This window comes from Canis aureus, chromosome 4 (assembly GCF_053574225.1).
Source record: "Canis aureus isolate CA01 chromosome 4, VMU_Caureus_v.1.0, whole genome shotgun sequence".
Lineage (NCBI taxonomy): Eukaryota > Metazoa > Chordata > Mammalia > Carnivora > Canidae > Canis > Canis aureus.
The window spans coordinates 6,301,680-6,317,798 of NC_135614.1; the positions used below are offsets into that span (position 1 = coordinate 6,301,680).

Below are 16,119 nucleotides of genomic sequence, written 5' to 3' on the forward strand. Positions count from 1 at the left end.
GCATTTCATTTCAGCTGTTTGTGACTTTCTTTGCCAATTTTTGCTGTTGTTGTTCTAAAGTTCATTTCATGAAGACTTTCCCCTCCAAGCCCAGGGGGAAGTGTGACCTGACTCCACACCCCTCCCTCCTCTTGATTTGTCTTCTCTCGAGGGGCTTCTAGGGTGCAAGCTCTCTTGATGGAAATATGGTGTGAGGTCCAGGAGTGAGGCTTGGATTGGAAAGGTGGATGGTTCACCCAGATAGCCTTGCTGTCATGGTAGTGGGTGTTGCATTCAGCAACCATAGCCTGGCCTACCAGGGTGGCCCGACCTTCCCGCTGCTTCCATCTTGGGCAGGCACCAACACCCAGCACCTTCCTGGGGCATCACCATGGTCCTCGCTTCTTTGCTGCAACTCTCCTCATTCCCGTCTGCCCAACCTATGCTTGACCCTCTGTCTCTGGCTTCCCATGCTTACCTTGGCCTGAGGCCTGAACTCACTCCTCCCAACATTCCTCCTCTGCCATGGTTCCACCCAATTCTAGCTGTTTTCATCTTCTTCCATACTAACAGACTCCCCAGGATGCTTCCCCAGCACTAGCCCACATGGCTGCCATTCCTGCTGGTTTCCCCCTCATCCCAAAAGGTAACTGGGCAGATGGCACGAAACTCTGGTGCTTTAGGAAGGGATCTTATAAACTATCTGCCACTTTCTGGTCCTCATGCACCTTTCCTCAGCAGCCAGCTGTCTTGAGGTGAATGGCCACAGGGAAGGAGTGGGTCTTAATACCTGGGCTCTTCGTCTTTGTGATTAACAGGAGTATCATCTGGCCCATTACCTGTTACCTACCCATTTTCCATAAACAACTTACTTCCACTTATTTAATTATTGGGGTCTTTGCTGTTGGCTTTGTAGTTTGTTTGGGGAGAGGGCTTCATCAAGAAAAGAGAGGCCATGTAGAGTATTGGCAAAGAGTGCAAAATCTGGAGCTTGAGTTCCAATCCAGATGCTGTCTCAGCATGGTTGTGTGTTCTTGAGCAAGTGACTTACCCTTTCTGCGCATTGGTTTTCTCATCCATAAAACGGACATAACAATATTAGCGCCCATCAGAGATTTTTCTGGGGATTACATTCATTACTCTTTGTAAAGCACGAAGAATAGTGCTGGGTACCTTGTCTGTGCTATGGGGATTTGTTCAATTTATTTCCTCTTCTTTTACAGAGCTGCAAACAGATCCAGGGGGATTGAGTAAGTAAGCAGCAGAGCCAGCACCAGCACAGGGGTCCCCTGTCACTATTTTCTGTGGCTCTGGATACCAGTGACAGACAGCATGCCCCAGGCTCTCTCCCAGCCATTTGCAGCAGAGACCTTTGCGTGGGGTTTCAAGATTTCAGCAGTCTGCTCAGTGATCCAGTTTTGATTGGTGTCTGAAAATGTCTCTAAAACTTATCTCGATGCTTCCCCCACCCCTAATTGTCCTTTTCTCAACATTCCTGGGTTCTGTGCATCACCCAGCCAGAAACCAGGTAGAGGGGGACCAGGCTTGGCTCTTCCCTCCCTTTGCCCCAAGCACCACTGGCTGTACCTCTTAGGAGCTCCAGAATCAAGCTGCACTGCCTGTGTCTAATCCAAGCCACCGTCACATCTCCTCTGAACAGCTCTAGTAGCTTCCTAGCTGGATGTAGTGGTCTGCACGGTGGCCCCAAAGTATCAGGTCCCAATTCCTGGAACCTGAGATGGCACCTTATATGGGAAAGTTTTTGCAGATGTGATTAAGAATTTTTTTGAAAAATTTAAATTGTGGTAAAATACACATCATGAAAGTTACCATCTTAATCATGTTTAAGTGTAGAGTGGCATATGTATGTTCATACTGTTGTGCAATCATCACATTCCATCTCCAGAGCTCTTTTTATCTTGCAAAACTAAAACTCTGTGTGCTTTAGTCTCTGCCTTTTCCGCTGATCCCTACTCCAGCCCTTGGCAGCCCAGCCCCCATTCTGCCTTCTGTTTCTATGAACTCGACTTCTCTAGACACCTCATATAAGTGGAATCCTACAGTATTTTTCCCTCTGTCACTGGCTTATTTCACTTAGCATGACATCCTCAGGATTCATCCATGTTGTGGCATGGGTCAGAGTTTCCCTCCTTTTAAAGACTGAATGAGGGTGGTCCAGAAATCTAGGGAAGTCGTTGTTGTTTAATTTTTTGCGGGCTCTCGAGAGTGCTTCCCCCCGGCGGGTGGGAGTGCAGAGAGGAAAGTGTGAGATGAGCACCATATTTGCGGACACCCTGCTCATTGTTTTTATCTCCATGTGCACAGCTCTTCTGGCCAAGGGTATAATGTGGGTCCTGGTTTACAGGACAGACAAGTACAAGAGACTCAAAGAGGAAGTGGAAAAACAGAGTAAAAAATTGGAAAAGAAGAAGGAAACAATAAAAGAGTCAGCTGGTCAACAACAACAAAAAAGAAAATAGAGAGGCAAGAAGAGGAACTGAAAAATAACAATGGGGACCTATCCATGGTCCGAATGAAATCCAAGTTTGCAACTGGCTTTTGTTTTACTGCCCTAATGGGAATGTTCAATTCTATATTTGATGGTAGAGTGGTGGCAAAACTCCCTTTCACCCCTCTTTCCTATATCCAAGGACTGTCTCATTGAAACCTGCTGGGGGATGATACCACAGACTGTTCCTTCATCTTTCTGTATATTCTCTGTACCATGTCAATTCGATAGAACATCCAGAAGATTCTTGGTCTTGCCCCTTCACATGCTGCCACCAAGCAGGCAGGTGGATTTCTTGGCCCTCCACCTCCTTCTGGAAAGTTCTTTTGAAATCAAGAAGAACCCTGTAATTCCTGTCATTCTTTTTAAACATTCAAATTATACTGGCAACTATTTTGTAGCGGGGGCCATAGACAGCCTTAGGGCTTAGGCCACTTTCTAGTTCTGAGTTATTTCTAGACTTTTTGGATATGATTCTAATGAGAATGGCACCCAAAAACATGATAGTACTTTCAGTCAGATTAATTTAAAAAAATAAGTTTGTTGGTTAGATAAGTTCAGCTGATGTTTATGTAATGAGAAACAAATAGCATCTTTCTTGTTTGGCTTACACGAATATTTTCTGTGGGGCTGACTCTCAAGTGTATGCTGTGTGCCATGTATCACGGAAGTTGGCTCTCCATGAGCATTTAGAATTCTGGAAGAAAAATTTAGTTTGTGATATCTTAATTGGAACTATTTGTTGTACATTGTTTCCAAGTCAAATATATGACCAAAGAAGCCAAAAATTTAGCTATTTCAAAAAAAATAAAGACTGAATGATATTCCATGGTATGGATATACTGAATTTTATTTAGCCATTCATCTATTGATGGACACTTGAATTGCTTCCACCTTTTGGCTATTATGAATAATGCTGTTATGATATGGGTGTACAAGTACCCGTTCAAGTCCTGACTTTTCATTCTTTGGGCCAGGAGTGGAATTGCTGGATCAAATGATAATCTCTTTAATCTTTTGAGGAACTTCTTTACTGTTTTCCACAGTGACTGTACCATTTTATACACCTACCAACCATATGTAAGGGTTTAAGGTAAGATTTTTAAGATGAGGAGATTTTCCTGGATTGTCCAGACGCCAGATGCCATCAGGAATGTTCCTATAGGAAAAAGGCAGAGGCAGTTGACACATGCAGAGAAGGCCATGTGAAAATGGAAGCAGAGATTGGTGTTGGGGGTGGGGGCTCCAAACCAGCAAGCACTGGCCACCACCAGAAGCTGGAAGAGGCAGGGAGCAGAGGGACCATGGTCCTCCTGACACCTTGAGTTCAGCCCAGTGAAACTGACTTCACACTTCTATCCTCTAGAACTGTGAAAAAATAGGGATGCCTGGGTGCTCAGCGGTTGAATGTCTGCCTTTGGCTCAGGTTGTGATCCCGGGGTCCTGGGATCAAATCCCACGTCGGGCTCCCCACAGGGAGCCTGCTTCTCCCTCTGCCTGTGTCTCTGCCTCCCTATGTGTGTTTTTCATGAATAAATAAATAAATAAATAAATAAATAAATAAATAAAATCTTTTTAAAAATAAATAAATAAATAAAATCTTAAAATAAGAACTGTGAAAGAATAAATGTATCTCTTTGATTTTAAGCTACCAAATTTGTAGTAACTTGTTACAGCAGCCATGAGAAGCTAATACACTGGTCTGCACATATTCAAGCTCATTTTCCTCCCACTCAATGCAGGTCCAGGGTTCTTTTAAAGATGCAAATGGGATCATGTTGCTCTTGTGACACACTCTCGGTTGTGTTTCCCTGTCCTTGGCACCATGACCAACTGCTTCGAAGCAGACTGATGCAGCCCTCAGCCCTGGGTTACAGCCTACCTCTATGGAGCCTTCACATTTCACTTTGACTTTTCCTTGTGCATTTTGCTTTAGTTATACCTGTTTTTCCATGTTCCTCAAACACACTAAGCTGTCTTGCTTCTAGACCTCTGCAGTGCTGCTCTCCATTTGAGTTGCTCCATCCTACTTACTCATCTCCCATTCCTCCTAAATTTTTGTGGGGATAACTCCTAAATGACTGTCGGATGTGAGGTCTCTGCTGGGGCATAATTGTCACTGCCTCCAGGATGCTCTCCCCGACGTGTAGGTGAGGTCAGCCACTCAAGACCAAGTGGTCTCATAGCCCCTGGGACCCACTCATCATCCTGTGCCTCGTACTTGACTGCAGGTGCTTGTTTGCTTGTCTGTCTAACCTGCTGGAGTGGCAGCCTCTTACAGGCAGTGACCCTGGCAAGCTCACCTCTCAGTTCTCACTATTGCACAGAGCCTGGCCCATGGAATGTAACTGAATATTTGCTGGCCAACTGGCTGAGCAGATGTGGGAAGGGAGTTAAGGAAAGCCTTATTTGAAGATAACAAGGAAGATGCCAGGAGTCACACTGTAGGCCCAAGGAGGGCAGTTACCTGTGTTTACCAAGAAGTGTGTGATACCCTGTTGTGTGCCCAGAGTTGGCACTCCTGTTGGAGGAGGATCAGGATACCTCTGGAGTCAAATAAACCACCTGACCATTGCTCATCACTGGCCCAAGGGGTTTGCCCTGGAGATGCCACACAAAGGTAGCTGGTTCATCTTGCCTTGGCTTTGAATCTGGGCTTAGAAAGTTGTCACCCATCCTTGTCTCCCACATCCCTCATGCAACCCAACACACACACACACACACACACACACACACACACACAGCCCTTACAAAGTATTTTGAAAGAAATCTTTAGAAATATAAATAATGGTAAAATACACATAATGTAAAACTTACCACAACCATTTCTGAGTGTACATCTTAACAGGGTTAAGTTCATTCACATTGTGCTGCAAGCCCATCACCATCCATCTCCAGAACTCTTTTCATCTGCAAAACTGAAACTCTGTACCCACTAAACAATTACTCCCCATTCTCCTCCCCACTTCCACTCCAGCCCCTGGAAACTACCATTTCTACATGTCTGTTTCTACGGATTTGACTCCTCTAGGGATCTTGTATAAGTGGAATCATCCAGTATTTGTCTTGTGAATAGCTCATTTCACTTAGCATAATGTCCTTAAGGTTCAGCCATGGTGAAGCATGTATCAGAAATCCCTGTCTTGGGACACATGGGTGGCTCAGCATTTGAGCATCTGCCTTTGGCTTAGCATGATCCTGGGTCCTGGGATCAAGTCCTACATTGGGCTTCCTGTGAAGAGCCTACTTCTCCCTCTGCCTATGTCTCTGCCTCTCTCTCTGTGTCTTTCATGAGTAAATAAATAAAATCTTTTAAGAAAGAGAAATCCCTGCCTCTTTAAGACTGAGTAGTATTCCATTGAATGGATGTACCATATTTATCCATTCACTCATTGATGAACACTTGAGTTGCTTCCACATTTTTGCTATTGTAAATAATGTGCTACAAACATGAGTATATAAGTGTCTCTTTTAGACTCTGCTTCTAATTCTTTTGGGTATATACCAGAGTAATTACTGGATCATGTAGTAATCCTATGTTAAATTTTTTGAGGAACTGTCTTACTGTTTTGTTTTTTTTTTATAATAGCTATACTGCCATTTTACATTCCCACCAAAAGTGACAAGTGTTCCAGCTTCCCCACATCACTGACCCCTGGGGTTTTGATGGGTTTTGTAGACTTTTACTGAATGTTTCTTGGTGAAGGTTGGAGGGAGGTGGTTACATTCATATCATGCCACAAATATGTCTAAAAAATTTTTTAGCATCTCTCTCTCTTTCCCTGGGATTCTATTTCCGATGGCAGATGGCCCCTCTACCCTCACACTCTTTCTCACCAACAGGGACTCCCTGTTAATCAGATAATCTTTTTCATTATTTTGTTTCAGAGTATTTTTTGCTGGCTTTTAAAAAAGATTTACTTTTTTAGAGCAGTTTAATGTTCACAACAAAATTGTGAAGAACTTACAGAGATTCCCTGTATATATACCTCCTGTCCTCTGATACATGTGGCCTTACGCACCATCAACAACCCCCCACCAGAGGAGTGCATTTGTTACAACTGATGGATGTACAAGAACACAGCATAATTTCACTAAGTCCACAATTTACATTATTGGTATATTCCATGGGTTTGGACAAATGTAATGATACATATCCATCATAATAATATCACACACAGTATTTTCACTGCCCTAAAAGTTCTCCATGCAAAAGTGCTTTTTGATTTGATATTGGCTCATATGGTTTGACACTAAAAACATTCCCAAGTTTTCCTCCCAGATAGTTCTGTCCACCCAGAGTCCACCTGTGTGATACTTTCTTAAATACGTATTTGGAGATATTTTGTATACATAATATAGGAGAGCAAATTGATGAGGGCTAAAGTGGAGCATGAAATATAAAAGTAACAACAGGTTGGTACCAAAAACAGAACTGAAAGTATACATACAGGGAAAAGTCAGGTAGGTCTGTTTAACACTAGCTGAGCTCATGAGATATAATGGAAAGTAACTACCTGGTTCTTTGCATGAGTTGGACCACAGAAGCACAATGAAGGTTGCATACATCTGGAAGTAAAGCAGTTTGCGTTACAGCAATCACCAGGGTAGGACCGTGGGAGTCTGTGGAGGTGGGGCTCTGGTCCAGGACTCCTAAAGGGGATCTTGAGTAGATTTCTGGGCAGACTCAACAGAGTGGGCAAAGACAATATGGGGTTTGGTGTTTGGACAAGTAGATAAATCTAAGTGTGCATATTTGAGATATCTGGAGTACTGCAGATCTGCTTGTTTTTTCACCGATCTGATCAATTGTCCATGTGAACATAGCTTTAGAAGTGTTGTTGCTTCCCCAGCTTCACTTGCCCTGGCTGCAGGTTTCATTCAGAGGACGAGTTCTGGCCAGATTGGGAGTGATCTGGTCCTTTGTGCTTGTGAAAATCTCTTCTTCTATGGTGCATAGCTAGTGCTGGTCCCTCCAACAAGTGGGGCCATGACTAGTTTTCATCAGTGGAATATGAGAGGAGGTGACATTGCCTTCTACAGAAGGGAGTTGTCCCGTGGGACAACTTTATTGCACTGAAGCCAAACACTACTCAGAAAGAACCCTGTTTCCTAACCTTCATATCCTACTGTTTTCCTTTGATTACCTCTACAAATCATATCCACCATTAGAGAATAAGTATTTATTCTTTACTCCATCATTGAGGATATCCAGCAAAGTGCCCCTATGGGCAACCTTTAATTTTCAAAGCATTAGCTCCATTAGTGGGGTAGGACCGTAGTGTGACCCTGTATCTTGGACCCTCATACATCTTTTTAGAAATATCCTTCTCAGGATGCCTGGGTGGCTCAGCGATTGAGCATCTGCCTTTGGCTCAGGGCATGATCCCAGTCCCAGGATTGAGTCTCGCATCAGGCTCCCTGCGAGGAGCCTGCTTCTCCCTCTGTCTGTGTCTCTGCCTCCCTCTTTGTGTCTCTCATGAATAAATAAATAAAATCTTAGAAAAATATCCTTCTCCTCACAAGGACCACTCAGATATTCATAGTTCACATTAGCAGATGGAAATGCCAGTGTCTGGTGGGTCTTGAGAAATACAGGTAGCATACTCTAATTCAGAATTAAGCAAAACTGAACAATTCTGAATTTACATGTTATCACACAAAACTTTTGCTGAATACTGTCTCTAGATATAGGGTGGTAGGGTCTGTGTGTTGCCATGTGGTGTGACTGGTTCAGAGCATCTCACTGCCTCCATTCCACTCCTATCCTCCGCCCCATTTCCCACCACCTTTCTGTAACACTCATCCATTGGTCAGATGAGACCCATTTTACTGTAGTTCATCATCATTAGGACGTGTGTTGAACAATGATCAAAACCCAAATAGAAAGCCTCAGATCTTCCCTCTGATTAAAAAGAATATTCTTTAAAGTTTTTTAAAAATTTATTTTATTTTTATTATTAGTTTCAGAGGTAGAATTCAGTGATTCATTAGTTGCATATAATACCCAGTACTCATGACATCAAGGGTCCTCCTTAATGCACAACACTCAATTACCCCATCTCCCCACCCACCTCCCCTCCAGCAACCCTCCATTTGTTTCCTAGAGTTCAGCATCTTTTATCATTTGCCTCCTTCTCAATGTTCATCTTACTACATCTTTCCTTCCCTTCCCTTATGTTCATCTGTTTTGTTCCTTAAATTCCACATATGAGTGAAATTATATGGTATTTATCCTTTTCTGACTTATTTCACTTGGCATAATACACTCTAGTTCCATCCACATCATTGCAAATGGCAAGATCTCATTCTTAAAAAAGAATATTCTAATTATTAGAATATTTTAACATCAGGACCAGCAGTACAAAAGTGTTCTATTTATTAATGTATACATGTATATTGAATGTACATGTTTTGTTCTCACTTTCAAATTTAATAAAATGGATGGAACTGTGAATAGATAAGTATGCTTTTCATGAATTTAGGCTTCTGGCCAAAGTATTTAATGGGGAGGAACATCGAGGATTGTTCCTTTGGCACGTGAAGGACAGCATAAGTAATCCTCCTGGGGGCAGGGTAGTAGGCGTGTGTGTGTTTTCAGTAGTAGACTGTGAGAGAATGTTTCTTTCTTTCTTTTTTTTAGATTTATTTATTTATTTTGGAGGGGACGGGCAGAGGGAGAGAGAGAATCTCAACCAGACTCCCTGCTGAGCTCGGAGCCCAATGTGGGGATTGATCTCATGACTCTGAGATCAGGACCTAAGCTAAAATCAAGAGTAAGACACTCAAGAGCCACCCAGATACCCAGAGAGAATATTTCTGAAGCAGAGCTCAGGTGATAGCATCTTCCTCAGTAGCTTCAGAGGTCACTGAGTCAAGTTGGCTTCCCAACACCCTTTTGTGAGTATTGGTCCCATTATCAAGTTTCGTAGGTCTGTTCATGGTGACCTCCTTCTGTACTCTAGGCAGAAACAGGGAAATAAAGTCGGCATTGCCTTCTATTTTCTTTAAATAAAGCTCTAATCAGACATCGTCAGTGAAGTTAGGAAACTGATACATGTAGGATTCCAAAACGAAAACCCACCTGAGTAAAGCAAGGACTCTAATTTTTTCAATGACATTTGGCCAGACTGGTTACTTTGTTACAACATGATCGGGTTCCTCTTTTAGTCTTCCCATGAAAATCTGTGTACTTTGGGATTTGAAGTCACATGAATCTTTGCCTGGCAGAAATGTAAATGTTTTGAGAAGGCTGTGTCTTTGTGACTTTGAGCCAATGCAGAGACCGAGGGACCTGTGGAGGAAGGATGGATGATGCATGCTGATGCTCTGGGCAATTTCTAACTCTGACAAGACACAGATATCTCCCTCTATCCTCCACCCTCACATCTCCTGTCACATTCAGAAGACACCAGGCTCATGGAGAGAATGTTCCCTTCTCTGATTCTAGCCCACCATGATAAGGGATTGGGGGGCTAGCAGAGAGCCCCAATTTAAACTCAAACAATGGCTTGTACCATTATAACATCTTTACTCCTCTCTGGGTGGGATTGGGAACATGTGAACTGATCTTGGGGTCCTTTGTGAATTTTGAGCTGCAAATCTGACCCACATGGACAGCTCATAAGAATCTTCAGAATCAGAGCCTCGCATCTATCAGATCCATGTGACTAAGAAGGAGGAAAAGAACAAAGAAAACTGAGTTTAATTTTGGGGTTGTCAGATGATTGGGTATTACTGAAATCTGGCTGATCCACTCTTTGTCAGAATGGGAGAAGAAACGTGCATTCCTGCTTTTCTCATTCTTGTTCTCTAATCCAGCATGTCCCCTTGAATGCCCATGGACTGCACCAGGTTGAGGTTATACCCTTGGCCAGTGTTCACAGTGTGTAGACACATACCAGGGAGGTGTGGAGCTGCTGGGTGGAACCCTGGACTTCGTGACAGGAGACCAGGCCCAGCTCTGCCACCTGTTAGCTCTGTGGATTCTGGCAAATTGTTTCTCATCTCCAAGGGGTGGTTGTGTCACAGTACTGTCCATGTCGTCAAGGTATGGTGAGGTTCAAGTGAGAATTATGATCAAGAACGGAAGACCATTTTGAGGGTTAGGGTCGGTTCTGAGGACTAAAGCGTGGTGGCCATATGTGAAAGTTCAACAGGATCAGGTCTTGTCCAGAAATGTCAAAACCCAGATAATCATAGGCTTTAGGTATGTTAGAGCTGGATGGAAATGTAGCAAATATTGACTCCAACTCTTCCATTGGTCAGATGAAATTGAATCCCAGAGAAGGGAAGTCCCTTGAAGGGCTGTCTTGGGCCATTTGAACAGTCCAGGAGAGGTTCTGGAGAGACTTGGACTCCATAGTGGGGCCACATCCCTTGCAGTTAAGATGGCTCCGGGGGTTCCGGGACTCTTCATGTCCAGATGAAGATCATGAAAAGCACATTGCCATGCCAAGGGGATGGAGAATCCTGCCAATTCAAACAGTAGAACTGAGGATCTGAAAGACCAATGGCAGAGCTGGAAGGTCTGACCTTGCACGAGGAACAAAGGCCAAGAGAGTGGACCAAGGGCAATGGCCAGAGGGTTCTATTGTTTTTATTCATCCTGAGAAGTCCCTAGACCTTATGAGCACAGGTAAGACTTGGCCAACTTCTCTATGTCCCAGAGCAGCCCGAGGCTCAAATGTGACTGGTGGCTCCTCTGGGGTGGGTGGGGGGCACACTGGGAAGTCGTGACTCAGAGCCACTGTCCATGGGTGGAGAATCAGAGGTGGGGACAAGCCTAACCTTATAGGCTACAACTTCAAAGGGCATGAATAAAGGCTGATGCATGATGCCTACTAACAAAATAAGGGACAGCACAAGCTCTTGACCTCACCCAGAGAGGCCTTGACTTGTTCAGTGGTGTCAGGGCTGCCCTTGTTGCTCAGGATAGAGGTGGTGGCATGTGGGGAACAGTGGCAAATGAGAAACTCAGGTGCTAGCTCAGAAGAACAGAGCCCTCTTCTTTTAGAGGATTCAGATACATGGTTTGAGACAACTGACATCTACAACTCCCGTCACCCAGGGACAACTGGGGAGGGACAGCTGTGTCTTGCTATCTCTGGAATGTTGGCAACACCAGCCTCCAGAGGCAAGATAAGCTCCCACTCTTTCACTCTCTGCCCGCCCCCTCTGCCCTGTGAACCCACCAGGTCTGTGATCCTCTCTAGCAAGAGACGTCCATGTGTGGCACCGCTCTCCTTGACGTTAATGGCGCTTCTTCTGGTCAAACCTACACAGTGAGTTACAGTGAAAGATGGGTTCTGGTGTCTTTCGTGGAAGAAAGCTAGTTTTCCCTTCATTTATCTCATTGACTGGACATAGCGTGGAGCCTGACTGAAGAGACAGAGAAATACCTGAGAAATGGACCCCAGTTGAGGACCAGGGCTGCAGGAGGACCTTGACCTGTGTGGGAGGAAGAGGGAGAAGGTGGCCCTCCATTTTCCTTGGACTTGCAATCTGATAGATTTAAGGAATCTCACTGGGCTGAGAAATCATAGGGGGAGGTCCACTGTCACTTATGTACTTGCTGGGAAAATGGGGACCTGGGAGATTTAGTGCAGAAGGCTCTGCATTTTGTTCCAAAGCATAAACGTAAAGGGAATGGCCATGCTTTCTCCAGAAGCAGCCCTCACACAGGCCGAGAAGGATCTGGAACTGCTGTAGAGTTGCTTTTTTTGAAGGACTAGGCTGTATTTGGCTCATGTCAGCCAGGGCAGTCTACTTAGACCCCTCTGGAATGGGGTCTCTTTGAGGAGTTGAGTCAGAGGGAATGCCATCTTTCACCTGGAGTGGGGCCAGGATACAAGAGTGGACTTTTCTAAAAATAAGCCATTCATGTTTGGGCACGAGGCTTCTGTCTCCTCAGAGGCCTGGCACTCAGTGCCAAGCCAACTCCTGTGACATCCTGCTGCAGGCATCGAGGCCAGGGACTGGCTGAGGAGAGAGAAGGCTTCCTGAACTGTCTGTCTGCCCGGTTGGGTGCAATGGAGGTGATACTTGGTGATAAGTTTCACCATCAGAGCCTGGACCTCAGCCAAGTGCTGAGATTATAGTGGGAGGAGGACCCCCAAAGCAGAAGCTGCTTCAGTGAGGTCTTCTCCCCTGGAGCTGTCTCTCCAGGCCTTTTGTTGCCACCCTCTCATAGAAGCCAAGCTGTCCGTCCCCACCCTGACCTGGGCCCTTCAAACCCTGACACTCCTCATTGCCTTTGGGGATAGGAGAATGAGGGATGTGAGCAGCTTAATCCACATGAAAGGAACATATTACTAATTTTTAAACAAAGAGGTGAAGTGTACTCATTATTTTAAAAAAATCAGACATAAAAAGAAAAGTATAAGGAAGAAATTAAGAAATTACCTATTACCTCTCTCCTTCCACAACTTTCTAGAGAAAATAGATGTACTTTTCTACACAAATATGCACACTTAGTTGAATATATTTTCCTGGGGTGCCTGGGTGGCTCAGTCTGTTAAGAATCTGCCTTTGGCTCAGGTCACGATCCCAGGGTCCTGCTCTCTGCTCAGCGGGGAGTTGTTCTCCCTCTCCCTCTGCCTGTGGCTCTGCCTGCTTGTGCTCTCTCTCTGTCAAATAAACAAATAAAACCTTTTTTAAAAAGTGAGTATATTTTCCTTTTATATGAATGGGATTAAGTCAACATTTTCTAACCAAATTTCTTACTTAGTAATATATCATAACAACTTTCTACAGCCAAAATTATAAATTTGCATAATAATTTTAACAGATGCATATAGAGGATTCATAATTTAACCTAGGGGTCGGCAGGCTTTCTGCCAGGACTAGATGATAAATATTTTCAGTTCTGTAGGCCAGATGTCTCTATCGCAACTACTCAACTCTGCAGGTTATAGTTCTAAATGGTCAAAAATAATATGTAAAATATGTAAATGAACAGGTGTGGTTATATTCCAATAAAACTTTATTTACAAAGATAAGTCCTGGACTGGTTTTGACATATGTGTGTGTGTGTGAAAATCTTGCCTGTATATGTATATGACTGTGTATGTATATTCACACACATATATAGTCACATAAATACATGCACACAGGATTCTCAACACACACACACAGGATCCAGACACACACATACACGTCCTTGTCTGATGGCACCCATAGGATGAGTTATAGAATATGTTTTTCTGTAATTTCAGAGGGAGGCTTGCAAACCAACTGTGGATCCTCTTAGCTCTCATGAGCCTCCATCTCTTACTTTTCTATAAATGCATTTTGACCAGGCTTTGACTGAAAAAGTGTGCATTGAAAAAGAGTCTGTTTCAGGTCCCCTGGGCAGGTATTACACTACCATTACAGGACTTCCCTCCAAGAAGGGCTGCCACAGGGAGCTCTGTTTCTGATGGCTGTCAGCGTCTGGGTAACTTCCTAAGAAGAGAAGGAAATGGGGAGAGTTGACTCCCTCCAGGACAGTGCTGTCATGGGGATTTGGGCATGTGCTGGAGCTTGTCCAGGTGTGCACCTGTGTACATGTGCATGCTTATGTGCATGCACGTATGCCTGTGTGCATGTGTATAGCAAAAATGCAGTCCTTTAAATTTATGACCTACTAGCATGGGGCATACATGCCAGTCCTCGGGCATCTTTTGTGCCTGACCCACCTGTGATGACTTGTTACATGGGGACAGGTGCTTGGCAGCCTGGAGCTGAGGCTCAAGAAGTGGGGCGTGGGGCTAATGGGGTCTTTGCACACAGTTCAGTTCTCCCTGGGAGCCACAGGGCCCAGCTTTGAAGGCCTCTGGGGACCATTCCGAATAGAACTCACCGGTTGTTTGCTTTGAAAGTCTGAGAAGCTGCCCTTGAAGGCTTAGATCAGCTTGTGTGATATTTGCCCTTGAGAAGTGGGAAAACAGTGTACTGAGGATCTGGTGATTTACAGTAAATCCTTCACGGAATGAAGGGGGTGGCCAGACCCCAGTGGGACGTGGGGTTCTGCACTCCTGACAATCTCTGCAGGCTTCCTCCTGCACTTGTGTGCTCCTTGTCTCGGAGTTTTGCTGGAAGTGAATGAATTATGTTCCCCCTTGCCAGGCCTTGTCAATTGTTTTGGCTTTCAGCTCTGAAGAGAAAAAATGCCTCCCGAGGCAGTGCATGTTGTCCCTGTTGTGTGGGGACCACCATCTGCATTGCTGCTTGACTAGGTAGTGGGATGCTCTTTGGCAAAGGATACTAGTTTTTAAATGTCACCGAGGACAATTTATTAATGTCCATGTTGTGCCATATTGTAGGACTTCCATCTTTTTAAAGGCTGAATAGCATTGCACTGTATTGTACATGCCATACTTTATCCATTCACCTGTTGGAGAACATTTTGGTTGTTTGCACATCTTGGCAATTGTGAATAATGCTGTAGTGGACATAGGAGTGTGGATGTCTGTTCAGGACCTTAACTTTAGGGCTCCTGGGTGGCTCAGTCAGTTGAGCATCAGGCTCTTGGTTTCAGCTCAGGTCGTAATCTCAGGGTCGTGGAATCAAGCCCTGCATTGGGCTCCACACTCTGCAAGGAGTCTGCTTGAGTTTCTTTCTCTCCCTCTGCCCCTCTACCTACCCCCTCTCTCAAATAAATAAATAAACATTTAAAAAAATATATCTTGATTTCAATTCTTGTATGAATACCCAGAAGTAGAATTGCTGGATTGTATAGTAGTTGTATTTTTTTTAATTTTCTGAGGCAAAGGTGTCCAGGTGTGCACATGTCCATATTGTTTTTCATAATGGCTGCACCAACTTTCCTACCAACAGTGTGGAAGGGTTCCCTTTTCTCTACATCCTGGCTAAGTCTTGTCTTTTTAAAATTTTACTTTTTTTATATAATAGTCATCTTGACATATGAAGAAATATCTCATTGTGGTTTTGATTTGCATTTCCCTCATGATGAGTGATGCTGAGCATTTTTTTATGTACCGATGATTAGGTCCATTTTAGATAGAGGGAAACTGAAGTCCACATTAGTTAAGAGGGACCTTTCCCCGGTCTCACTGTCAGTAAGTGATAGATCTGAAATTTGAATGTGACTGGAGAGCCTGGCGACATCACCATCACTCTATATTGTGTGCCCCATCCCAACGCCCCCTGCTGTAGGCTGGCGGTTTGTGTCCCCCTCAAATTTGTACATTGAAATCCTAATGCCCTATGTGATGTCATTGGGAGGTGGGGCCTTTGGGAGATGCTTAGGGTGGAGCCCTTGCAAGTGGGGTTAGTGTTCTTGTAAAAGAGATCCCACAGAGCTCCTGAGCCCTTCCATCATGTGAGGATATAGCAAACAGTTGGCAGTCTGCAACCTGGAAGAAGGTTCTCACCAGAACTTGAGCACATTGGCACCCTGGTCTTGGATTTGTAGCCTTCAGAACTGTGAGAAATAAATGTCTGTTGTTTGTAAGCCACCCAGCCTGTATTATTTTTTAATAGCAGCTGGGATGGATTAAAACACCCCTCTGAGTAATTAGGCCAGTCAATTAGCTGGCCCAAGTGGTGGGAGGTGGGAGCCAACACTTAAATTTGGGCTGAGTCTTGAAGAGGGGGTGGGAGTGAGTGGGTGGGAGTGACAAGAGGGG

General features: G+C 44.3%; 1 pseudogene; it reads left to right on the plus strand.

Moving 5' to 3' along the window:
* Positions 1 to 2,010: 2,010 nt before the first annotated feature.
* LOC144311772 (calcium load-activated calcium channel pseudogene) lies at positions 2,011 to 4,101 on the plus strand (annotated as a pseudogene).
* The last annotated feature ends 12,018 nt before the right edge of the window (positions 4,102 to 16,119 follow it).